This window comes from Scyliorhinus torazame, unplaced genomic scaffold (genome assembly GCF_047496885.1).
Source record: "Scyliorhinus torazame isolate Kashiwa2021f unplaced genomic scaffold, sScyTor2.1 scaffold_190, whole genome shotgun sequence".
Classification (NCBI taxonomy): domain Eukaryota; kingdom Metazoa; phylum Chordata; class Chondrichthyes; order Carcharhiniformes; family Scyliorhinidae; genus Scyliorhinus; species Scyliorhinus torazame.
This window is the reverse complement of record NW_027307917.1, coordinates 23,306-49,823: the sequence shown is the minus strand read 5'-3', so window position 1 is coordinate 49,823 and position 26,518 is coordinate 23,306. Positions and strand designations below refer to the sequence as shown.

Here is a 26,518-nt window from a genome sequence, read left to right as displayed (position 1 = left end):
AGAGAGGGCATGAACAATCTTTGGCGGGTAGGATCAAGGAAAACCCCAAGGCCTTTTACACATATGTGAGAAATATGAGAATGACTAGAGCGAGGGTAGGTCCGATCAAGGACAGTAGCGGGAGATTGTGTATTGAGTCTGAAGAGATAGGAGAGGTCTTGAACGAGTACTTTTCTTCTGTATTTACAAATGAGAGGGGCGATATTGTTGGAGAGGACAGTGTGAAACAGATTGGTAAGCTCGAGGAAATACTTGTTAGGAAGGAAGATGTGTTGGGCATTTTGAAAAACTTGAGGATAGACAAGTCCCCCGGGCCTGACGGGATATATCCAAGGATTCTATGGGAAGCAAGAGATGAAATTGCAGAGCCGTTGGCAATGATCTTTTCGTCCTCACTGTCAACAGGGGTGGTACCAGGGGATTGGAGAGTGGCGAATGTCGTGCCCCTGTTCAAAAAAGGGACTAGGGATAACCCTGGGAATAACAGGCTAGTTAGTCTTACTTCGGTGGTAGGCAAAGTAATGGAAAGGGTACTGAAGGATAGGATTTCTAAGCATCTGGAAAGACACTGCTTGATTAGGGATAGTCAGCACGGATTTGTGAGGGGTAGGTCTTGCCTTACAAATCTTATTGAATTCTTTGAGGAGGTGACCAAGCATGTGGATGAAGGTAAAGCAGTGGATGTAGTGTACATGGATTTTAGTAAGGCATTTGATAAAGTTCCCCATGGTAGGCTTATGCAGAAAGTAAGGAGGCATGGGATAGTGGGAAATTTGGCCAGTTGGATAACGAACTGGCTAACCGATAGAAGTCAGAGAGTGGTGGTGGATGGCAAATATTCAGCCTGGATCCCAGTTACCAGTGGCGTACCGCAGGGATCAGTTCTGGGTCCTCTGCTGTTTGTGATTTTCATTAATGACTTGGATGAGGGAGTTGAAGGGTGGGTCAGTAAATTTGCAGACGATACGAAGATTGGTGGAGTTGTGGATAGTAAGGAGGGCTGTTGTCGGCTGCAAAGAGACATAGATAGGATGCAGAGCTGGGCTGAGAAGTGGCAGATGGAGTTTAACCCTGAAAAGTGTGAGGTTGTCCATTTTGGAAGGACAAATATGAATGCGGAATACAGGGTTAACGGTAGAGTTCTTGGCAATGTGGAGGAGCAGAGAGATCTTGGGGTCTATGTTCATACATCTTTGAAAGTTGCCACTCAAGTGGATAGAGCTGTGAAGAAGGCCTATGGTGTGCTCGCGTTCATTAACAGAGGGATTGAATTTAAGAGCCGTGAGGTGATGATGCAGCTGTACAAAACTTTGGTAAGGCCACATTTGGAGTACTGTGTACAGTTCTGGTCGCCTCATTTTAGGAAGGATGTGGAAGCTTTGGAAAAGGTGCAAAGAAGATTTACCATCCAGGATGTTGCCTGGAATGGAGAGTAGGTCTTACGAGGAAAGGTTGAGGGTGCTAGGCCTTTTCTCATTAGAACGGAGAAGGATGAGGGGCGACTTGATAGAGGTTTATAAGATGATCAGGGGAATAGATAGAGTAGACAGTCAGAGACTTTTTCCCCGGGTGGAACAAACCATTACAAGGGGACATAAATTTAAGGTGAAAGGTGGAAGGTATAGGAGGGATATCAGAGGTAGGTTCTTTACCCAGAGAGTAGTGGGGGCATGGAATGCACTGCCTGTGGGAGTAGTTGAGTCGGAAACATTAGGGACCTTCAAGCAGCTATTGGATAGGTACATGGATTACGGTTAAATGATATAGTGTAGATTTATTTGTTCTCAAGGGCAGCACGGTAGCATTGTGGATAGCACAATTGCTTCACAGCTCCAGGGTCCCAGGTTCGATTCCGGCTTGGGTCACTGTCTGTGCGGAGTCTGCACGTCCTCCCCGTGTCTGCGTGGGTTTCCTCCGGGTGCTCCGGTTTCCTCCCACAATCCAAAGATGTGCGGGTTAGGTGAATTGGCCAATGATAAATTGCCCTTAATGTCCAAATTGCCCTTGGTGTTGGGTGGAGGTGTTGAATTTGGGTGGGGTGCTCTTTCCGGGGGCCGGTGCAGACTCGGGGGGGGGGGGGGGGCCGAATGGCCTCCTTCTGCACTGTAAATTCAATGATAATCTATGATTAATCTAGGACAAAGGTTCGGCACAACATCGTGGGCCAAAGGGCCTGTTCTATGCTGTATTTTCTATGTTCTATGTTCTATGTTCTAACCCCCGTGCTGTACCTATCCTGGGAGTGTTTGATGGGGACAGTGTAGAGGGAGCTTTACTCTGTATCTACCCCCATGGTGTACCTGTCCTCGGAGTGTTTGATGGGGTCAGTGTAGAGGGAGCTTTACTCTGTACCTAACCCCCGTGCTGTACCTGTCCTGGGAGTGTTTGATGGGGACAGTGTAGAGGGAGCTTTATTCTGTATCTAACCCCGTGCTGCACCTGTCCTGGGTGTGTTTGATGGGAACAGTGTAGAGAGAGCCCTGCTCGATATGTAACACCGTTTTGTACCTGTGCTGGGAGTGTTTGATGAGGACAGTGCAGAGGAGCTTTACTCCGTATGTAACCCCGTGCTGTACCTGTGCTGGGAGTGTTTGATGGGGACAGTGCAGAGGAGCTTTACTCCGTATGTAACCCCGTGATGTACCTGTCCTGGGAGTGTTTGCCAGGGACAGTGTAGAGGAATCTGTATCTAACCCCATGATGTACCTTTGCTGGTAGTGTTTGACAGGGTTTCAAAATCTCAAATAAATGTCATCTATTAGTTTCTCCATCTGTCTGTTTCTGCTTCTCTCACTGTCTGTGTGGGAATATTGTCAACAGAAAATCCACGATCAGCAGTCAGCCATTTTAAGTTACTTAATGGTGGCCATTTTAGGTGAGCACAGCACAGTCATTTCTGACATTTGTACACGTTGGTATAACAAAATCCTGATGGAAAGTGTCTGATTTAAACAGTGATTTGTTGGTGAATGTGGATGTAGAAAGGGAGCTGGCTGTCCTTGTACACCAGTCACTGAAAGTGGAGAGGGGAGTGCAGCAAGCAGTTAAGAAGGCCAATGATATGTTGGCCTTCATTGAAAGAGGGATTTGAGTTCAGACGTGGAGATGTCTTCCTGCAGTTACACAAGGCCTTGGTGAGACCACACCTGGAGTATTGTGTCCAGTTTCGTCTCACTAACTAAGAAAGGATATAGTTGCCAGAGAGGGAGTGCAGCGGAGGGTCAATTGGCTGATAGGGAGTTTCCCGGACTGTCCTACAAGGAGAGATTGGTTTGACTGTGGCACAGTGGTTAGCACTGCTGCCTCACAGTGCCAGTGACCGGGGTTAAATTCCGGCCTTGTGTGACTGATTATGTGGAGTTTGCAGTTTCTCCCCGTGTGTGCGTGGGTTTCTTCCGGGTGCTCCGGTTTCCTTCCACAGTCCAAAGATGTGCAGGCGAGGTGGAATGGTCCTGCTAAATTACCCCTTAGTGTCCAAGAAAGATTGTTTAGATTAGGTTAAGGAGTTATCGGGATAGGACGGGTGACTGAGCTTACATAGAGTGCTGTGTCAGAGGGTTGGTGTAGATTCGATGGGCAGAATGGCCTCCTTCTGCATTGTAGGGATTCTGTGATTGTGCCTGTATTCACCAGAGCCGAGAAGGATGAGAGGGGATGTTGGCCGTGCGAAATTGCCCCTGAGTGGCCCAAAGGTTAGGTGGTGTTACTGGTGTTATTTGGATTTGGTGGAGGCGTGGGCTTGGGTAGGGTGCTCTCTCTGAGGGCCAGTGCAGACTCGATGGGCCAAATGGCCTACTCCTGCAATGTATATTCTATGGTTCTGCGAGCTCTGATTGAAATGTATCACATTCCAACAGCGCTGTTCAGACGATTCACAGGGATGGTGATTTCCACGTTGTACTGCCTCTGCCATGTCTTGGGAGTGATCATGGAAACAGTGTAGAGGAAACCTTACTCTGTATCTAACCCCGTGCTGTACCTGTCCTGGGAGTGTTTGATGGGGACAGTGTAGAGGGAGCTTTACTCTGTACCTAACCCCGTGCTGTCCTGGGAGTGATGATGGGGAGAGTGTGGAGGGAGCTTTACGCTGTATCGAACCCCGTGCTGTACCTGTCCTGGGAGTGTTTGATGGGGCAGTGTGGAGGGAGCTTTACTCTGTATCTAACCCCTTGCTGTACCTGTCCTGAGAGTGTTTGATGGGTACAGTGTAGAGGAAACCTTACTCTGTATCTAACCCCGTGCTGTACCTGTCCAGGCAGTGTTTGATGGGGACAGTGTAGAGGGAGCTTTACTCTGTACCTAACCCCGTGCTGTCCTGGGAGTGTTTGATGGGGAGAGTGTGGAGGGAGCTTTACGCTGTATCGAACCCTGTGCTGTACCCATCCTGGGAGTGTTTGATGGGGACAGTGTGGAGGGAGCTTTACTCTGTATCTAACCCCGTGCTGTACCTGTCCTGGGAGTGTTTGATGGGGACAGTGTAGAGCGAGCTTTACTCTGTATCTAACCCCGTGCTGTACCTGTCCAGGCAGTGTTTGATGGGTACAGTGCAGAGGGAGCTTTAGTGCGAATATATCATCGTACTGTATCTGCCCTGGGAGTGTTTGATGTGGACAGCGTAGAGGCAGCTTTACTCTGTTTAGATCAGTGCCCTGTACCTGTCCTGGGAGTGTTTGATGGGGAGAATGTAGAGGGAGCCTTACTCTGTGTCTAACCACGTGCTGTACCTGTCCTGGGAGGGTTTGATGGGGAGAATGTAGAGGGAGCCTTACTCTGTATATTCCATGGTACTGTAGCTGCCCTGGGAGGGTTTGTTGGGGACAGTTTAGAGGGATGTGTAATCTGTATCTAACCCCATGATGTACTTTGGCTAACAGTGTTTGATGGAGATTCTGAATCTTGAATTAATGTATTCTGTTAATCTCCCCATCTTCTCTGTCTCTGCAACTCTCTATCTCTCTCTCTGGGAATCTGTCTAAACAAATCCACGATCAGCAGTCAGCCATTTTAAGTTACTTAACGGTGGCCATTTTATGTTAGCACAACACTGAGACAATTCGGACAGTTGTTCAAGTTAGTGTCAAACAATAACTGAAGGAAAGAGTCGTATTTCAACAGTGATATGTTGGGCAATGTGGATGTACAAATGGAGCTTGTACACCAGTCGCTGAAAGTGGAGAGGGGGGTGCAGCAAGCAGTTAAGAAGACCAATGATATGTTGGCCTTCATTGCAAGAGGGATTTGAGTTCAGAAGTGGAGATGTCTTTCTGCAGTTACACAAGGCCTTGGTGAGACCACACCTGGAGTATTGCGTACAGTTTCGGTCTCCCTAACTAAGAAAGGATATAGTTGCCAGAGAGGGAGTGCAGCGGAGGGTCAGTTGGCTGATAGGGAGGTTGCCGGACTGTCCTAGGAGGAGAGATTGCTTCAATAGGGCCTGAACGAGCCCTGTTTCTCCAACCTAACCCTGGAGATCAAATCCCACATTCCTGGTGATTTCTCCCCTCTCAAAGATGGGAAGATATTGACTAAGTTTAAAGCAGAAATTGACTGATTTCTAAATCCCATTGACATAAAGGGATATGGGGATAGTGTTGGGGAAAAGACATTGAAGTAAAGATATTTTACAGCTGGATTCACAGAATACAGACAACAAAGTATCTTGAATTTTGGAAGAGCCACAAATATTGTCAAACATTTGGGAAATGATTGGAAACAGTTTGGACTGAGATCTCCTCAGTGACCTGTGTGCAGACCCCACCCCCGACTTACTGTGAGGAATGTCCCCCTCGGTGTGTTTCCTGTGTCTGCTAAGGAAGACACTTGTCCTGTCTATGGTTATGTTAATTCAGCAGTCAACAACAGATTCTGTCCTGTCGTTATTTCTATCTTTGTTTGACATTTGTTTCCCTCTGAATTTCTGGCATGTTTGGAATGACTATTCGACTGTCACCCGAGGAAGGCTTTCCATAGAATGAGTAAAAACCAGCAAGAAATCACAGAATGTGAGTTAAACACAACTTCATTTCTGCCTCCATTTTGAGAGAAGATTGCTGGCCACAAAAACAAAGCTCATTGCAAAGTTTCACTTCATATTTTACATGTTGTTCACAGACAGATTTCTTCAATGAGCTGCTCTATAAATATGGATTCAATTTGATTTTTTCTCACTGTGAGATGTAAAGTTTATTCCTGAATCAATACAGGGTCATCGGCAACAACATCATTTTATTAGACAAGGGGGTTCAATGGGATTTTTCACTGAAATCCTCTGATGTCAATTCCTGAGGTTAGAATTTATAATGAAACAATTTTGATTCAATGAAAACGGTCAGTTTAATAACCCCAATGTCCTGACTGCCTCACGTCCTGGCACCCTCACACCATCACACCCTCATGTCTCCTAACCCTCACATCCTGACCCACTCACGCCCCCGAAACTCAGATCCTGACCCGCTGTGTACCTCTTTCTGTGTGTGTGTCCCTCACTCTGTCTGTGTGCCCACCGCTCTCTGTCCCTCTCTGTATCCCTCTCTCCCTCTGTGTCCCTCTCGCTCGCTGTCTGTGTCCTTCTATCTCACTCTATCCCTCTCTTTCACCGCGTACCTTTCTATCAGTGTCACTCTCTCTGTGTCCCTCTCCCTCTATGTGTCCCCCTCACTGTGTCTATCTCGCTGTGTTCCTCTCTCTTTCTCTGTGTCCCTCTCTCTCTCTCGCTGTGTCCCTCTCTCTCTCTCGCTGTGTCCCTCTCTCTCTCGCTGTGTCCCTCACTCTCTCGCTGTGTCCCTCACTCTCTCGCTGTGTCCCTCACTCTCTCGCTGTGTCCCTCACTCTCTCGCTGTGTCCCTCACTCTCTCGCTGTGTCCCTCACTCTCTCGCTGTGTCCCTCACTCTCTCGCTGTGTCCCTCTCTCTCTCGCTGTGTCCCTCTCTCTCGCTGCGTACGCGTCCATCTCGCTGTGTCCCCCTCTCTCTCGCTGTGTCCCCCTCTCTCTCGCTGTGTGCCCCTCTCTCTCGCTGTGTCCCCCTCTCTCTCGCTGTGTCCCCCTCTCTCTCGCTGTGTCCCCCTCTCTCTCGCTGTGTCCCCCTCTCTCTCGCTGTGTCCCCCTCTCTCTCGCTGTGTCCCCCTCTCTCTCGCTGTGTCCCCCTCTCTCTCGCTGTGTCCCCCTCTCTCTCGCTGTGTCCCCCTCTCTCTCGCTGTGTCCCCCTCTCTCTCGCTGTGTCCCCCTCTCTCTCGCTGTGTCCCCCTCTCTCTCGCTGTGTCCCCCTCTCTCTCGCTGTGTCCCCCTCTCTCTCGCTGTGTCCCCCTCTCTCTCGCTGTGTCCCCCTCTCTCTCGCTGTGTCCCCCTCTCTCTCGCTGTGTCCCCCTCTCTCTCGCTGTGTCCCCCTCTCTCTCGCTGTGTCCCCCTCTCTCTCGCTGTGTCCCCCTCTCTCTCGCTGTGTCCCCCTCTCTCTCGCTGTGTCCCCCTCTCTCTCGCTGTGTCCCCCTCTCTCTCGCTGTGTCCCCCTCTCTCTCGCTGTGTCCCCCTCTCTCTCGCTGTGTCCCCCTCTCTCTCGCTGTGTCCCCCTCTCTCTCGCTGTGTCCCCCTCTCTCTCGCTGTGTCCCCCTCTCTCTCGCTGTGTCCCCCTCTCTCTCGCTGTGTCCCCCTCTCTCTCGCTGTGTCCCCCTCTCTCTCGCTGTGTCCCTCGCTCTCTCGATGTGTCCCTCGCTCTCTCGATGTGTCCCTCGCTCTCTCGATGTGTCCCTCGCTCTCTCGATGTGTCCCTCGCTCTCTCGGTGTCCCTCGCTCTCTCGGTGTCCCTCGCTCTCTCGGTGTCCCTCTCGCTCTCTCTCTGTGTCCCTCTCGCTCTCTCTCTGTGTCCCTCTCGCTCTCTCTCTGTGTCCCTCTCGCTCTCTCTCTGTGTCCCTCTCGCTCTCTCTCTGTGTCCCTCTCGCTCTCTCTCTGTGTCCCTCTCGCTCTCTCTCTGTGTCCCTCTCGCTCTCTCTCTGTGTCCCTCTCGCTCTCTCTCTGTGTCCCTCTCGCTCTCTCTCTGTGTCCCTCTCGCTCTCTCTCTGTGTCCCTCTCGCTCTCTCTCTGTGTCCCTCTCGCTCTCTCTCTGTGTCCCTCTCGCTCTCTCTCTGTGTCCCTCTCGCTCTCTCTCTGTGTCCCTCTCGCTCTCTCTCTGTGTCCCTCTCGCTCTCTCTCTCTGTGTCCCTCTCGCTCTCTCTCTGTGTCCCTCTCGCTCTCTCTCTGTGTCCCTCTCGCTCTCTCTCTGTGTCCCTCTCGCTCTCTCTCTGTGTCCCTCTCGCTCTCTCTCTGTGTCCCTCTCGCTCTCTCTCTGTGTCCCTCTCGCTCTCTCTCTGTGTCCCTCTCGCTCTCTCTCTGTGTCCCTCTCGCTCTCTCTCCGTGTCCCTCTCGCTCTCTCTCTGTGTCCCTCTCGCTCTCTCTCTGTGTCCCTCTCGCTCTCTCTCTGTGTCCCTCTCGCTCTCTCTCTGTGTCCCTCTCGCTCTCTCTCTGTGTCCCTCTCGCTCTCTCTCTGTGTCCCTCTCGCTCTCTCTCTGTGTCCCTCTCGCTCTCTCTCTGTGTCCCTCTCGCTCTCTCTCTGTGTCCCTCTCGCTCTCTCTCTGTGTCCCTCTCGCTCTCTCTCTGTGTCCCTCTCGCTCTCTCTCTGTGTCCCTCTCGCTCTCTCTCTGTGTCCCTCTCGCTCTCTCTCTGTGTCCCTCTCGCTCTCTCTCTGTGTCCCTCTCGCTCTCTCTCTGTGTCCCTCTCGCTCTCTCTCTGTGTCCCTCTCGCTCTCTCTCTGTGTCCCTCTCGCTCTCTCTCTGTGTCCCTCTCGCTCTCTCTCTGTGTCCCTCTCGCTCTCTCTCTGTGTCCCTCTCGCTCTCTCTCTGTGTCCCTCTCGCTCTCTCTCTGTGTCCCTCTCGCTCTCTCTCTGTGTCCCTCTCGCTCTCTCTCTGTGTCCCTCTCGCTCTCTCTCTGTGTCCCTCTCGCTCTCTCTCTGTGTCCCTCTCGCTCTCTCTCTGTGTCCCTCTCGCTCTCTCTCTGTGTCCCTCTCGCTCTCTCTCTGTGTCCCTCTCGCTCTCTCTCTGTGTCCCTCTCGCTCTCTCTCTGTGTCCCTCTCGCTCTCTCTCTGTGTCCCTCTCGCTCTCTCTCTGTGTCCCTCTCGCTCTCTCTCTGTGTCCCTCTCGCTCTCTCTCTGTGTCCCTCTCGCTCTCTCTCTGTGTCCCTCTCGCTCTCTCTCTGTGTCCCTCTCGCTCTCTCTCTGTGTCCCTCTCGCTCTCTCTCTGTGTCCCTCTCGCTCTCTCTCTGTGTCCCTCTCGCTCTCTCTCTGTGTCCCTCTCGCTCTCTCTCTGTGTCCCTTGCTCTCTCTCTGTGTCCCTCGCTCTCTCTCTGTGTCCCTCGCTCTCTCTCTGTGTCCCTCGCTCTCTCTCTGTGTCCCTCGCTCTCTCTCTGTGTCCCTCGCTCTCTCTCTGTGTCCCTCGCTCTCTCTCTGTGTCCCTCGCTCTCTCTCTCTCTGTGTCCCTCGCTCTCTCTCTCTCTGTGTCCCTCGCTCTCTCTCTCTCTGTGTCCCTCGCTCTCTCTCTCTCTGTGTCCCTCGCTCTCTCTCTCTCTGTGTCCCTCGCTCTCTCTCTCTCTGTGTCCCTCGCTCTCTCTCTCTCTGTGTCCCTCGCTCTCTCTCTCTCTGTGTCCCTCGCTCTCTCTCTCTCTGTGTCCCTCGCTCTCTCTCTCTCTGTGTCCCTCGCTCTCTCTCTCTCTGTGTCCCTCGCTCTCTCTCTCTCTGTGTCCCCCGCTCTCTCTCTCTCTGTGTCCCCCGCTCTCTCTCTCTCTGTGTCCCCCGCTCTCTCTCTCTCTGTGTCCCCCGCTCTCTCTCTCTCTGTGTCCCCCGCTCTCTCTCTCTCTGTGTCCCCCGCTCTCTCTCTCTCTGTGTCCCCCGCTCTCTCTCTCTCTGTGTCCCCCGCTCTCTCTCTCTCTGTGTCCCCCGCTCTCTCTCTCTCTGTGTCCCCCGCTCTCTCTCTCTCTGTGTCCCCCGCTCTCTCTCTCTCTGTGTCCCCCGCTCTCTCTCTCTCTGTGTCCCCCGCTCTCTCTCTCTCTGTGTCCCCCGCTCTCTCTCTCTCTGTGTCCCCCGCTCTCTCTCTCTCTGTGTCCCCCGCTCTCTCTCTCTCTCTGTGTCCCCCGCTCTCTCTCTCTCTGTGTCCCCCGCTCTCTCTCTCTCTGTGTCCCCCGCTCTCTCTCTGTGTCCCCCGCTCTCTCTCTGTGTCCCCCGCTCTCTCTCTGTGTCCCCCGCTCTCTCTCTGTGTCCCCCGCTCTCTCTCTGTGTCCCCCGCTCTCTCTCTGTGTCCCCCGCTCTCTCTCTGTGTCCCCCGCTCTCTCTCTGTGTCCCCCGCTCTCTCTCTGTGTCCCCCGCTCTCTCTCTGTGTCCCCCGCTCTCTCTCTGTGTCCCCCGCTCTCTCTCTGTGTCCCCCGCTCTCTCTCTGTGTCCCCCGCTCTCTCTCTGTGTCCCCCGCTCTCTCTCTGTGTCCCCCGCTCTCTCTCTGTGTCCCCCGCTCTCTCTCTGTGTCCCCCGCTCTCTCTCTGTGTCCCCCGCTCTCTCTCTGTGTCCCCCGCTCTCTGTCCGTCCCTCGCTCCCTGTGCGTCCCCCAGTGTCTGAGTGAGTGTGTATAACAGTGAATGAGTGTGTCATTGAGTGAGTGTGTGTAAGATTGAGAATTGGTGAGAACTACTGTGTGTGAGTGTGAGAGAGTGTGTACGAGTGAGTGTGTGTAAGTGTGTGTGAATAGTGTGTTTGTATCAGAGTGACTGAGTGTGTAAGAGTGAGTTTGTGAGTGAATGGGAATGAGCGTGTGAGCGTGTCGGTGAGTGTGAGTGATTGGTGTGTGAGTGAGTGATTAGTATGTGAGTGTGAGAGATTGGAAGTGTGGGTGAGTGTAAGAGTGAGCAAGTTAATGTGTGAAAGTCAGTGAGTATGTGTGTGTAAAAGTGTGTGCGTATGTAAGAATGAGTGAGTAATTGTGAGTGTCAGTGAGGGTGTGAGTGAGTGTGTAAGAGTGAGTGTGAGTATGTAAGATCATTTGTGTGTGAGTCAGTGAGTGTGTAAGAATGAGTGTTTGTGTAAGTGTGAGTGTAAGAGGAGTGTGTAAGCGTGAGTGAGTGACTGAGTAATTGTGTGTGAGTGTGAATGACTGCCCGTGTCTGAGATAGAGCGATTGAGTGTGTAAGAGTGAGTGAGTGTGTGTGAATGTGTAAGAGTGAGTGAGTGTGTGTGAATGTGTAAGAGTGAGTGAGCGTGTGAGTGTGAATGGGGATGTGAGTGTCTGAGTACGAGTGAGTGAGAGAGTGTGGAAGAGTGAGTGAGTGTGAGTGAGTAATTGTGTGTAAGTTAGTGTGAATGAGTGAGTCAGTCTGTGTGTGAGTGTGAGTGAGTGAATTCAAACTGAATTCAAATGACCTGTGAATTTAATTTCACCCTCATACTTATGTCTCGGCCTAAAACACAGGCTTCCTTCCAGAATTATACCCGCTTCAAGTTAAGGGACTTTAATTCCGGGCAATCGAGATTACTTTACAGTCAATGGGTCCATTTTAAAAGTGACCCCACTATCGTTAATTTTGTGAATTCTGCCGGCAACCTGTGCACAGGGAGAGCCCAACAAATGATGACCACTTTCAAAATTGAGTTCAGAGTTTCTGATCTGAGATTTCTCTCTCTCTCTACCAGATTGCAGAGTGAGTATGTGTTAGCGTGTGGGAATGAGTGTGTCAGAGTGACAGTGTGTCAGAGTGACAGTGTGTCAGAGTGACAGTGTGTCAGAGTGACAGTGTGTCAGAGTGACAGTGTGTCAGAGTGACAGTCAGTGAGTGTGAGAGTCAGTGAGTGTGAGAGTCAGTGAGTGTGAGAGTCAGTGAGTGTGAGAGTCAGTGAGTGTGAGAGTCAGTGAGTGTGAGAGTCAGTGAGTGTGAGAGTCAGTGAGTGTGAGAGTCAGTGAGTGTGAGTCTGACTGTGTGTGAATCAGTATGTCATAATGAGTCTGTGTGTAAGAGTGAGTTAGTGAGTGAGTGAGCGTGTGTTAGTGAGTGATTATGTAAGGTTGTTAGTGAGTGTGCAAGAGTATGTGCATAAGAGTGCGTGTAAGTGAGTGTGTAAGAATGAGTTAAATCTAACCCCTCGATTAGATTGCACATTGTATCGCACTGCAGTGTATCTGTAAACGGTGAGTGTGTGCAAGGGTGAGTGTGTCTAAGAGTGAGCGAGTCAGCGTGTGAGTATGTCAATGAGAGTGACTGTGTAAGTGAGTTTGAGTGTGTGAGCGAGTTAGTGTGTAAGAATGAGTGAGTAGGTGAGTGAGTGTGCAAGTGTGTATAATGGTGGGTGTGAGTGAGGGTGAGTAAGTGTGTAAGAGTGATTGTTTAAGAGTGGGCGAGGGTGTGAGGGAGTGAGAGTGCGAGTGTAGGAGTGTGTGTGAGTGAATGTGTAAGAGTAAGTGTGCAAGTGAGTGAGCGTGTAAGAGGGCGAGTGTGTGTGTGTGATTGAATGAATGTGTAAGAGCGAGTGCCGGCGTGTGAGTGAGTGTGCGAGTGAGTGTTTAAGTGTGAGAGAGTGAGTGTGTGTAAGACTGAGTGAGTGATGTGAGTGTGAGAGTGAGTGTGTAATAATGAGTGAGTGTGTAGGAATAAGTGAGTTTCCGTGTATAAATGAGTGTGTATGAGTGAGTAACTGTGTAATAGTGAGCGAGTGTGAGTCGGGGTGTGTAAGAGTCAGTTAGCTAGTAAGTGAGTGAGAGTGTGTTAGTGAGTGATTTAGTGTGTGGTTGAGTATGTGAGTGGGTAAGAGAGTGAGTGTGTAAGAGTGAGTCGATGTGCATGAATGAGTGTGTGCGAGTGAGTGTGTGATTGAGTGCGCATGAGGTGGTGAGTGTTCGAGTTAGTGCATGAGTGTGAGTGAATGCGAGTTAGTGAGTGTGCGTAAGGATGTGTGTGACAGAGACAGTGTGTAATTCAGTCAGTGTAAGAGTGAGATTTAGTGAGTACGAGTGTGCTAGTGAGTATGCGTGTCCAAAAGTGAGTGTAGGTGAGTGTAAGAGTGAGAGTGAGTGTGTGAAAATGTGTGCATAAGAGGGAGTATAAGAGTGACTGAGTGTGGAAGTGTGACTGTGTGTAAGAGTGAGTGTGAATGATAGTTAGTATGTGTTAGTGAGAGAGTGTGAGTGTGTGAGTAAGAGTGAGTTTGAATCAGTGAGTGAGCCTGAGTGAGTGTGTAAGAGTGAGCGAGTTAGTGTGTGAGTGGGTATGTGAGTGTGAGTAACTGAATGTATAAGTGAGTGAGTGAATATCTGAGAGTGTGTGTGTTAGCGTGTGAGAGTGAGTGTGTCAGAGTGAGTGAATGAGTTTGTGAGTGACAGTGTGTGTGAGTGAGTGTGAAGGTGAGTAAGAGTATGTAAGAGTGAGTGTGTGTGAGTGAATGTGTAAGAATGAGCGAGTATGTGAGTGGGTGAGTGTTTAAGTGTGAGTGAGTGTGGAAGAGTGTGTGAGTGAGTGCGGAAGACTGAGCGAGTGTGTAGGAATGAGTGAGTTTCCATGTACAGGTGAGTGTGTAAGAGTGAATGAGGGTGTGTAAGAGTGAGTGTGTGTGAGTGATTGTGTAAGAGTGAGTGAGTGCGTAAGAGTATATTTGTAAGAGTGTGAGTGAGTGTGTAGGAGTGAGTTAACTCTAACCCCTCGATTAGATTCCACTCTGTAACTCACTCCCAGGTATCTGTTATTCTATATATAAACCATCCTGAACCCCTCGATTAGATTCCAGTCTGTAACTCACTCCCGGGTATCTGTTACTCTATATATAAACTATCCTGAACCCCTCGATTAGATTCCAGTCTGTAACTCACTCCCGGGTATCTGTTATTCTATATATAAACTATCCAGAACCCCTCGATTAGGTTCCAGCCTGTAACTCACCCCTGGGTATCTGTTATTCTACATATAAACTATCCTGAACCCCTCGATTAGATTCCAGTCTGTAACTTACTCCTGGGTATCTGTTATTCTATATATAAATCACCCCGAACCCCGCGATTAGATTCCAGTCTGTAACTCACTCCCGGGTATCTGTTGTTCTATATATAAACTATTGTGAAACCCTCGATTAGATTCCAGTCTGTAACTCACTCCTGGGTATCGGTTATTCTGTATATCATCTATCCCGAAGCCCCCCATTAGATTGCAGTCTGTAACTCACTCCCGGGTATCGGTTATTCTGTATATAATCTATCCCGAAGCCCCCCATTAGATTGCAGTCTGTAATTCATTCCCAGATACCATTTATTCTGTGTATTAACCAGCGATATGCCAGACTGAGATGAGGAGGAATTTTGTCACTCAGATGGTGGTGAATCCTGGGAATTCTCTATCCCAGAGGGATGTGGAGTCTCTGTCATTGAGCCGGTTCTAGACTGAGTTTGATGGATCAGCAAGAGGCACGGGGATAGGGCAGGAACATGGTGTTGAAATGGAAGAATCTCCATGATCATATTGACTGGTAGAGCGAGCTCGAAGGGCTGAATGGCCCAGTCCTGCTCCTATTCCTTGTGGTCTGTTATTGCCAATTATTTCTCTGTTTATCTATTTAAGATTATCCGGAAAAGTGGGATGGGAATGAATTCTGCATCGTTTGTGATTTGGATATTGGAGTAATCATCATTTGGGGTCAATTCTGTTATGTTGATAATTTGCTATCTTTTTTCAAAATACAACCCTTCCTTTGGAAACATTGCCTCATTCCCTCTACTTGCTGTAAATATCCTGGCAGCTTCTGTTGTGGAAATTGGAGAGGAACATTTATTCCATTTGTAACCCCATGCTGAACCTGACCTGGTAGTGTTTGATGGGGACAGTGTAGAGGGAGCTTTACTCTGTATCTAACCCCGTGCTGTACCTGTCCTGGGAGTGTTTGATGGGGACAGTGTAGAGGGAGCTTTACTCTGTATCTAACCCCGTGCTGTACCTGTCCTGGGAGTGTTTGATGGGGACAGTGTAGAGGGAGCTTTACTCTGTATCTAACCCCGTGCTGTACCTGTCCTGGGAGTGTTTGATGGGGACAGTGTAGAGGGAGCTTTACTCTGTATCTAACCCCGTGCTGTATCTGTTTTGGGAGTGTTTGATGGGGACCAACTTAGCTGGGAGCAGCAATTTATCCAGCACCCTGTTCTCTGGTAGGCAAACGAACGAGGACAACTCCTTTTTCACCAAGTTCCATCATTGAAGATAATTAAACTTCACCTCCCTCTGCATTTTATGTTTCTCCCTCAATTCTTCAAATCTACTTTCCAACAACAAGTCTTTAACCTGTCTCAGCCCAGCTTTATGCCACTGTTTAAATAGTGTATCCAGTCTTGCCGCCGGGGTGAATCGGGGGTTTCCATAAATAGGGGCTCGCACCGTCAAGTTTACCAAACCAAAATGGCGTCTCCGCTTGCTCCAGATGTTGAAGGAAGATGCCAGCACCGGGCTTTGTGTAAACCTCCCCGGGGGAAATGGGAGTGGAGCCGCAGCGGAAGTCTGCAAACTAGCCCCTTTACACGATGCTTCCACCACCTGTACCCATTCCGCTTCTTCCTCTCCCCACCATTGCCCAATCTTCTCCAAATTCACCGCCCAATAACAATACAAAAGATTGGGAAGCACCAACCCTCCCACCCACCCATTCTTTTTAAATGTGAGCTGGTATTTTTGAAGAGAAATCCAATTAATCTCCTTCCATTTACTGATGGAGAAGTGATCTGCCGCATTTTCTATCTGTTTAGAGCAGGGTGTCTGTGTGAGGGTAAGTGTGTTACTGTGTGTGTGGACTTTTCTCTCTCTGTCTATCTGCCAGTCGCCCTGGTCCAAGATTCTATTTCTCTCTCCACAGATGCTGCCTGCCCTGCTCAGTATTTTCCGCATTGGTACAAGAGCGAGGAGGTAAGGCTGAAGTTATACAAGACACTAGTTAGACCTCAGCTGGAATATTGTGGACAGTTCTGGGTGCCACATGATAGGAAGGGTGTGAACACACTGGAGCGAGTGCAGAGGAGGTTCACAAGAATGGTTCAGGAATGAGAAACTTCAGTGATGAGGTTAGATTGGAGAGGTTGGGTCTGTTCTCCACGCAGAGAAATGGCCAAGAGGAGATTTGATAGAGGTGTTCAAATTCTTGGGGGTGCCGGACAGAGTAGACAGGGAGAAATGGATCCCACTATTAAGAAGCTCAAGAACGAGATGGCACAGAATTAAAGGGAATTGGAAAAGAAGCAAATGTGGGGCGAAATTCTCCGGAAACGGCGCAATGTCTGCCGACTGGCGCCCAAAACGGCGCAAATCAGACTGGCATCGCGCCGCCCCAAAGGTGCAGAATGCTCCGCATCTTTGGGGGCCGAGCCCCAACATTGAGGGGCTAGGTCGGCGCCAGAGGAATTTCCGCCCCGCCAGCTGGCAGAAAATGCCTTTGGTGCCCCGCCAGCTGGCGCGGAAATGACATCTCCGGGCGGCGCATGCGTGTTTTAAAGGATCGTCCTTTTAGTCTGAGATGGTGTCCTCTGCTTCTAATTGTTCCTACAAGTGGAAACATCCTCTCCACGTCCACTCTATCCAGGCCTCACAGTATCCTGTAAGTTTCAATAAGATCCCCCACATCCTTCTAAACTCAGTACAGACCCAGTGTCCTGAACCATTCCTCATATGACAGGTTCTTCAATCCAGGGATCATTCTTGTGAACCTCCACTGGACCCTTTCCAAGGCAGCACATCCTTCCTTAGATACTGGGCCCAAAACTGCTCACAATACTCCAAATGGGGTCTGAGCCTTATACAACCTCAGAAGTACATCCCTGGTCTTGTATTCTCACCGTCTTGACATGAATGCTCAGAATCAGGGGTAGACCATTGCAGACTGAGATGAGGAGGAATTTCTTCATTGAGAGGATGGAGAATCTTGGAATTCTCTGATCCAGAGGGTTGTGGAAGCTCAATCATTGAGCATGTTCCAGACACAAATCGACTGTGTATAATACAATAGGAATGTGTGTGTGAGTGTGCGAGCGTCTGTGCGTGCCAGGATCTGTTTGAATGGTGGAGCAGACTCGATGGGCCAAATCGCCTACACATGCTCATATTTTCCTTTGAGACTTAAATGCGTATACACACACAAGTTCACAGATACACACACACACATGTGCGTGCACACACTGACTGGTACATACACGGCAACAGATACATACACACACACACACACACACGTGCGTGTACACACACATTGGCGCACACACATACATATATAGTAGCCATTTAAGACCATTTGATAGAATGCTACACATCCCAGTTTGCCAATGACACCAAACATTAGACAGCGTTGTAAGCAACATAGCTGGAAACATCAAATTGCAGGGAGATATTATCGTTTTGGCGGTACACTGAACTGGTGGACGTGTTTCAGTGTTGGGAAATGTTTCGATGATGTGCTTTAGACTTAAAAAGGATAGAACCGTGATCTTTATAAACGATGAGAAGACATAAACAGTGGAAGTTTAAACTGTACAGATATTTCACAGCGAGATTCACACAATACAGACAGCAATGTATGGTAGATTTTGGAAGTGCCACAAATGTTGCCAAGTGCAGTGCGAGGCGTACCTCAATGTTTCAGTCTTACTGAGAAACTGTCAGCCCACCGGACAACATTTCTGTATAATAGGATTGAAGCACAAGTTCAAATAGTTTTGTTTCAAAGTTTAAAATAACCAGTCATTTTTCTGTGCAGCTTTCGGAATCTGTCAGTGGAATTTAGGTTTTACAGGCAAGTGTTAACAAGAGTATTGGGAAATAATTAGAAGTTTTGATGGAGATATTCCTGCATTATGGAAATATGTGAGATCTATTTAGGGTTGGGGAATGGATTGATCAAAGGATGTAGTTTTTTGTTATCTATATCAGACTGACAGCCTTGAAGATTCACAACTTCCATGTGCTGAGAGAAAGGATTGATTAACCAAGGCCTATTATTCAAATACTTCAGACAAGTGACAAAACAACAATAACAGAGAATACACAAACAGAGACAAGCAGACACCTGTAATCGGAGCTTAAACTTCATGTTTAAATGTGAAGGGCTGAAATAAACAAGAGTCCCCCCTTGGATTCGGTGCAATTTGAGTTCTGCTTTTCCATAAAATAAAAATAACTGTCTGCAATGAAAAATTCTTTGGACCGGACAGAGGGATTTTGACTCTGTATTTAAGCCAGACAGTATTTGGGTTGTGAGTGTTTGATGGACAGTGCAGATAAAGCTTTACTCTGAAACACTGGAATTTAGTTTAAGAGTGATTTAATCACATGCTTCAGAATAATAATTGATATTGTACATCTCGTGTGTGTCTCAGTGTCAGCTGTGAAACATGTACAGCACAATCTCATCCTGTTTCTGTGTGTCTCTCTGAAATTCGCTGGTCCATTTCCTAAATTACCACTGACTAGATTTCAAAAGGGTTCCATTGCCTGTGAAGCAGTTTGTGATACCCAAAGGTTATGAAAAGTGCTTTAGAAAAGTCTGTCCGCAAGCTGTTGTGAGGATGTTCAGAGTCAGTGTGTGACTTGGGTCACACACAGGCCAGATACACCTCTCCAAGTTAAAGGTGGAGAATGGATCTCGCTCCATTTGAGAGCTGTATTGACGCAGCCTGTCTGAGTTTGTGTCTGTGTGTGAGTTTGTGTTTGTCTGTACACGTGTGTGTGTGTGTGTGTCTGGGGTGGGGTGGGAGGTTGTGTGTGTGACTCATTACGCGGCACGGTAGCACAGAGGGTAGCACTGTGGCTTCACAGCTCCAGGGTCCCGGGTTCGATTCCCGGCCTGTTCTCCCTGTGTCTGCGTGGTTTTCCTCCGGGAGCTCCGGTTTCCTCCCACAAGTCTGAAAGTCGTGCTGTTGGGTAATTTGAACATTCTGAATTCTCCCTCTGTGTACCCGAACAGGCGACGGAATGTGGCGACTAGGGGATTTTCACAGTAACTTCATTGCAGCATTAATGTAAGTCTACTTGTGACAATAAAGATTATTATACATGGTAGTCCCACAGGCTCTTACCCTGGGTACATGGTAGTCAGCACTCCAAAAGGGTTAATTGTAGTGTCCACAGCAGTATCGTGTAATGTAGTATTAACTGGGACAAGAGCTTCCAGTATAAACAGTGACGGGGTCAACTGCAGTGATCACTGGGAAAGGAGCTAATGTGTTCTCAATAGCGATATGGATGAGAACGGTTATATATTACAAGGTAATATTCACAATGACATTCTCAAATGCAGTAATATTTCTGACAGTGTAGAGCAGCATTTACAGCTACTGGGATGCTGCTGGGAAATAAATTCATCCAGGGCTTTGTATCGGATTATTAAAATAGGTTATTGATTCAGGTGGTCTAGTCGCTAAGGCAGGCTCGATCAGCTGAATGGCCCATTCCTGTTCCTATGTACCTCTCCTGGGAGTATTTGGTGAGGACAGATGTAGAGGGAGCTACATCTGGACAATTTTGGACGCTAAGAGCAATTTAGCTTGGCCAATCCACCTAACTTGCACATCTTTGGACTGTGGGAGGAAACCGGAGCACCCGGAGGAAACCCACGCGCACACGGGGAGGATGTGCAGACTCCGCACAGACAGTGGCCCAAGACGGAATCGAACCTGGGACCCTGGAGCTGTGAAGCAATTGTGCTATCCACAATGCTACCGTGCTGCCCCAGAGCTTTTCTCTGTATGTCACCCTGTGCTGTACCTGTCTTGGGAGTGTTTGATGGGGACAGCCTAGAGGGAGCTTTACTCTGTATCTAACCCCGTGCTGTACCTGTCCTGGGTGTGTTTGATGGGGACAGTGTAGAGGGAGCTTTACTCTGTATCTCACCCCGTGCTGCACCTGTCCTGGGAGTGTTTGATGGGGACAGTGTAGAGGGAGCTTTACTCTGTATCTAACCCCGTGCTGTACCTGTCCTGGGAGTGTTTGATGGGGACAGTGTAGAGGGAGCTTTACTCTGTATCTAACCCCGTGCTGTACCTGTCATGGGAGTGTTTGATGGGGACAGTGTAGAGGGAGCTTTACTCTGTATCTAACCCCGTGCTGCACCTGTCCTGGGTGTGTTTGATGGGGACAGTGTAGAGGGAGCTTTACTCTGTATCTAACCCCGTGCTGTACCTGTCATGGGAGTGTTTGATGGGGACAGTGTAGAGGGAGCTTTACTCTGTATCTCACCCCGTGCTGTACCTGTCCTAGGAGTGTTGATGGGGGCAAAACAAAGAACAAAGAACAAAGAAATGTACAGCACAGGAACAGGCCCTTCGGCCCTCCAAGCCCGCGCCGACCATACTGCCCGACTAAATTACAATCTTCTACACTTCCTGGGTCCGTATCCTTCTATTCCCATCCTATTCATATATTTGTCAAGATGCCCCTTAAATGTCCCTCTCGTCCCTGCTTCCACTACCTCCTCCGGTAGTGAGTTCCAGGCACCCACTACCCTCTGCGTAAAAAACTTGCCTCGTACATCTACTCTAAACCTTGCCACTCTCACCTTAAACCTATGCCCCCTAGTAATTGACCCCTCTACCCTGGGGAAAAGCCTCTGACTATCCACTCTGTCTATGCCCCTCATAATTTTGTATACCTCTATCAGGTCGCCCCTCAACCTCCTTCGTTCCAGTGAGAACAAACCGAGTTTATTCAATCGCTCCTCATAGCTTATGCCCTCCAGACCAGGCAACATTCTGGTAAATCTCTTCTGCACCCTCTCGAAAGCCTCCACATCCTTCTGGTAGTGTGGCGACCAGAATTGAACACTATACTCCAAGTGTGGCCTAACTAAGGTTCTATACAGCTGCAACATGACTTGCCAATTCTTATACTCAATGCCCTGGCCAATGAAGGCAAGCATGCCGTATGCCTTCTTGACTACCTTCTCCACCTGTGTTGCCCCTTTCAATGACCTGTGGACCTGTACTCCTAGATCTCTTTGACTTTCAATACTCTTGAGGGTTCTACCATTCACTGTATATTCCCGACCTGCATTAGCCCTTCCAAAATGCATTACTCTGTATCTAACCCCGTGCTGTACCTGTCATGGCAGTGCAGAGGGAGCTTTACTCTTTATCTAATCTTATGCTGTCCCTGTCCTGTTAATGTTTAATGGGGACAGTGTAGAGGGAGCTTCACTCTGTATCTAACCCCGTGCTGTACCTATCCTGGGAGTGTTTGATGGGGATAGTGTAGAGGTTGCTTTACTCTGTATCTAACCCCGTGCTGTACCTGTCCTAGGACTGTTAGATGGGGACAGTGTAGCGGGAGATTTACTCTGATTCTACCCCCGTGCTGTACCTGTCCTGGGAGTGTTTGTTGGGGACAGTGTAGAGGGAGCTTTACGCTGTATCTAACCCCGTGCTGTACCTGTCTTGGGAGTGTTTCATGGGGACAATGCAGAGGGAGCTTTACTCTGTATCTAACCCGTGCTGTGCCTGTCCTGGGACTGTTTGATGAGGACAATGTAGAGGGAGCTTTACTCTGTATCTGACCCCGTGCTGTACCTGCTCTGGAAGTGTTTCATGGGGACAGCGTGGAGGGATCTTTACTCTGGATCTAACCCTGTTCTGTACCTGTCCTGGGAGTGTTTGATGGGGACAGTGTAGAGGGAGCTTTACTCTGTATCTAACCCCGTGCTGTACCTGTCCTGGGAGTGTTTGATGGGGACAGTGTAGAGGGGGCATTACTCTCTATCTAACCCCGTGCTGTACCTGTCCTGGGAGTGTTTGATGGGTCTTTATGAAAAATCCCTGGCCACAAAAACAATGCTCTTTTTAAAGTTTCACTTCATATTTTGCATGTTGTTCACAGACAGATTTCTTCAATGAGCTGCTCTATAAATTTGGATTCAGTTTGATTTTTTCTCACTGTGAGATGTAAAGCTTATTCCTCAATCAATACAGGGTCATCGGCAACAACATATTTCTATTAGAAAAGGAGGTTCAATGGGATTTTTCACTGAAATCCACTGATGTCAGTTCATGAGATTAGAATTTATAATGAAACAATTTGGATTCAATGAAAACGGTCAGTGTGATAACCCCAACTGCTTTCTGCTCACTCGCCCCTCACTCTCCACTCTCACCTTGTTTTTAATTTGGGGAATTCTGCAGGCAGCTTGTGCACCGGAAGAGCCCAAAAACGGTGGCACTTTCAAAATTAAGTTCAGAGTCTCTGAAGATGGATTTCTTTCTATCTTTCTACTTGAATATGTACAAACTGACAGCAGGCATATTTATTGCACAGTAAGATTCCACAATCAGAAATGTGATCATAGTGGAAAATTCTCCCACGTCCCCTGTGGAAAGGATGAATTAACTCCCTCATTCCCACGTTTAAGTTTCAGACTTTTAACTCATGACCTTCAAACATTTTGCAGTCCGTGAGCTACTTTTTAATAAGTGTGGTCACTGTTGCTGTGTTTTTTGAAAATATTTTCATTCCGATGAGGACGGACATAACAACATACAAACAATCAGTCAGTCACAACACAAACAAAATACTATTCTCCTCATTTGACATTTATTCCTTGATTTCCATTAAACCTTTCCCCTCTTCCCTCCCCTTCCCCACTGGCAACAAACAGATATGTAAATAGAGACAAGAACAGCTTCCATCTCGTCCAGAAACCCCCATCTGAGCCACAAAAGGCTAACTTTAGTTTCTCAAGTTTAAGGAATTCCGCAATATCCCTCAACCATGTTGATATTTTTGGCGGATCTTCTGACTTCCCTTCCAATAAAATTAGTCTCCGGGCGATCAATGTGGCAAAGGCCACCACATCAGCCCCGTCCCCATCCATTAGTCCCGGTACTTCCGACACCCCAGAAATTGCCTCTTGTGGTCCCAGTAATATTTCCACCTCCACAACTTTTGTTTGTGTTTTAAATAGCGAGAGCCAGAACCCCACGAATTGTGGACGTGACCAGAAGATGTGGACATGGTTAACAGGTCCTCCTTTACACTCTCACATTTATCTTCTTCCTCTGTGAAGAATCTGCTCATTCGGTCCTGTGTCATATGGCCCCTGTGTACATCCTTGAATTGTATCAAGCCCATCCGAGCACATGAAGATGTCGCATTCACCCTGGTATAATCTCACTCCATCGTCCCCATTCCAACGCCACATCCAACTCTTCCTTCCACTTTTGTTTCATCTCTTCAATCGCTGCTTTCTTTCTGTCCATCAGCCACCTGTAAATGTTAGTAATTCTCCCATTACCAACTCAGCTGGGAGGAGCAATTTATCCAGCACCTTGTTCTCTGGTAGGCAAACGAACGTGGACAACTCCTTTTTCACCAAGTTTCATCATTGAAGATAATTAAACTTCACCTCCCTCTGCATTTTATGTTTCTCCCTCAATTCTTCAAATCTACTTTCCAACAACAAGTCTTTAACCTGTCTCAGCCCAGCTTTATGCCACTGTTTAAATATTGTATCCAGTCTTGCCGCCGGGGTGAATCGGGGGTTTCCATAAACAGGGGCTCGCACCGTCAAGTTTACCAAACCAAAATGGCGTCTCCGCTTGCTCCAGATGTTGAAGGAAGATGCCAGCACCGGGCTTTGTGTAAACCTCCCCGGGGGAAATGGGAGTGGAGCCGCAGCGGAAGTCTGCAAACTAGCCCCTTTACACGATGCTTCCACCACCTGTACCCATTCCGCTTCTTCCTCTCCCCACCATTGCCCAATCTTCTCCAAATTCACCGCCCAATAACAATACAAAAGATTGGGAAGCACCAACCCTCCCACCCACCCATTCTTTTTAAATGTGAGCTGGTATTTTTGAAGAGAAATCCAATTAATCTCCTTCCACTTACTGATGGAGAAGTGATCTGCCGCATTTTCTATCTGTTTAGAGCAGGGTGTCTGTGTGAGGGTAAGTGTGTTACTGTGTGTGTGGACTTTTCTCTGTCTATCTGCCAGTCGCCCTGGTCCAAGATTCTATTTCTCTCTCCACAGATGCTGCCTGACCTGCTCAGTATTTTCCGCATTGGTACAAGAGCGAGGAGGTAAGGCTGAAGTTATACAAGACACTAGTTAGACCTCAGCTGGAATATTGTGGACAGTTCTGGGTGCCACATGATCGGAAGAGTGTGAACACACTGGAGCGAGTGCAGAGGAGGTTCACAAGAATGGTTCAGGAATGAGAAACTTCAGTGATGAGGTTAGATTGGAGAGGTTGTGTCTGTTCTCCACGGAGAAAATTGGCCAAGAGGAGATTTGATGGAGGTGTTCAAATTCTTGGGGGTGCCGGACAGAGTAGACAGGGAGAAACGGATCCCACTATTAAGAAGCTCAAGAACGAGATGGCACAGAATTAAAGGGAATTGGAAAAGAAGCAATTGTGGGGCGAAATTCTCCGGCAACGGCGCGATGTCTGCCGACTGGCGCCCAAAACGGCGCAAATCAGACGGGCATCGCGCCGCCCCAAAGGTGCGGAATGTTCCGCATTTTTGGGGGCCGAGCCCCAACATTGAGGGGCTAGGTCGGCGCCAGAGGAATTTCCGCCCTGCCAGCTGGCAGAAAATGCCTTTGGTGCCCCGCCAGCAGGCGCGGAAATGACATCTCCGGGCGGCGCATGCGCGGGAGTGTCAGCGGCCGCTGACAGTTTCCCACGCATGTGCAGTGGAGGGAGTCTCCTCCGCCTCTGCCATGGTGGAGACCGTGGCGGAGGCAGAAGGGAAAGAGTGCCCCCACGGCACAGGCCCGCCCGCGGATCGGTGGGCCCCGATCGCGGGCCAGGCCACCGTGGGGGCACCCCCCGGGGCCAGATCGCCCCGCGCCCCCCCCGAGGACCCCGGAGCCCGCCCACGCCGCCTTGTCCCGCCGGTAAGGTAGGTGGTTCAATTTACGCTGGCGGGACAGGCATTTTAGCGGCGGGACTTCGGCCCATCCGGGCCGGAGAATCGAGCAGGGGGGCCCGCCAACCGGCGCGGCGCGATTCCCGCCCTGCCGAATCTCCGGTGCCGGAGACTTCGGCAACCAGCAGGGGCGGGATTCACGCCAGCCCCTGGCGATTCTCCGACCCCCCGCCCCTGATGTGAGAAAATGGAAACAGTATAGTGTAGAGAGAGCCCTGCTCGCTATCTGACCCCGTGCTGTACCTGTCCTGGGAGTGTTTGATGGGGACAGTGTAGAGGGAGCTTTGCTCTGTATCTAACCCCGTGCTGTACCTGTCCTGGGAGTGTTTGATGGGGACAGTGTAGAGGGAGCTTTACTCTGTATCTAACCCCGTGATGTCCCTGTCCTGGGAGTGTTTGATGGGAACAGTGTAGAGAGAGCCCTGCTCGATATGTAACCCCGTTTTGTACCTGTGCTGGGAGTGTTTGATGGGGACAGTGCAGAGGAGCTTTACTCCGTATGTAACCCCGTGATGTACCTGTCCTGGGAGTGTTTGATGGGTCAGTGCAGAGGAGCTTTACTCCGTATGTAACCCCATGATGTACCTGTCCTGGGAGTGTTTGCCAGGGACTGTGTGGAGGAATCTGTGTCTAACCCCATGATGTACCTTTAGAACATAGAACATAGAACATAGAACATACAGTGCAGAAGGAGGCCACTCGGCCCATCGAGTCTGCACCGACCCACCTAAGCCCTCACTTCCACCCCATCCCCGCAACCCAATAACCCCTCCTAACCTTTTTGGACACTAAGGGCAATTTACCCTGGCCAATCCACCTAACCTGCACGTCTTTGGACTGCGGGAGGAAACCGGAGCACCCGGAGGAAACCCACGCACACACGGGGAGGACGTGCAGACTCCGCACAGACAGTGACCCAAGCCGGGAATCGAACCTGGGACCCTGGCGCTGTGAAGCCACAGTGCTATCCACTTGTGCTACCGTGCTGCCCTGAAACCTTGCAAAGGGCTCGTCCGGGATTTGAACCCGGGACCTCTCGCAAGTTTCGAAACCGCCACACCCAAAGCGAGAATCATACCCCTAGACCAACGAGCCGCGTCATGGTTTACTGGTCATGTTTGATGGAGATTCAAAATCTGCAATAAATGTCTTATATTAGTTTCTCCATCTGTCTGTTTCTGCTTCTCTCTCTGTCTGTGTGGGAATATTGTCAACAGAAAATCCACGATAAGCAGTCAGCCATTTTAAGTTACTTAATGGTGGCCATTTTAGGTGAGCACAGCACAGTCATTTCTGACATTTGTACACGTTGGTGTAACAAAATCCTGATGGAAAGTGTCTGATTTAAACAATGATTTGTTGAAAAATGTGGATGTAGAAAGGGAGCTGGCTGTCCTTGTACACCAGTCACTGAAAGTGGAGAGGGGGGTGCAGCAAGCAGTTAAGAAGGCCAATGATATGTTGGCCTTCATTGAAAGAGGGATTTGAGTTCAGAAGTGGAGATGTCTTCCTGCAGTTACACAAGGCCTTGGTGAGACCACACCAGGAGTATTGCGTACAGTTTCGGTATCCCTAACTAAGAAAGGATATAGTTGC

General features: G+C 49.2%; 1 long non-coding RNA gene and 1 other non-coding gene across 2 annotated transcripts; one reads left to right on the top strand and one right to left on the bottom strand.

Annotated features, from left to right (window-relative positions):
- Positions 1–5,931: 5,931 nt before the first annotated feature.
- On the top strand, positions 5,932–24,132 carry LOC140405756 (uncharacterized). Its single transcript, XR_011938739.1, has 3 exons — positions 5,932–6,002; positions 15,879–15,928; positions 24,021–24,132. It is a non-coding gene; the product is annotated as an uncharacterized lncRNA (long non-coding RNA).
- Positions 24,133–25,927: 1,795 nt separating this feature from the next.
- trnap-ugg (transfer RNA proline (anticodon UGG)) lies at positions 25,928–26,017 on the bottom strand. Its single transcript is given in 2 exon segments — positions 25,928–25,963; positions 25,982–26,017. It is a non-coding gene; the product is annotated as a tRNA-Pro (tRNA).
- Between the last annotated feature and the right edge of the window lie 501 nt (positions 26,018–26,518).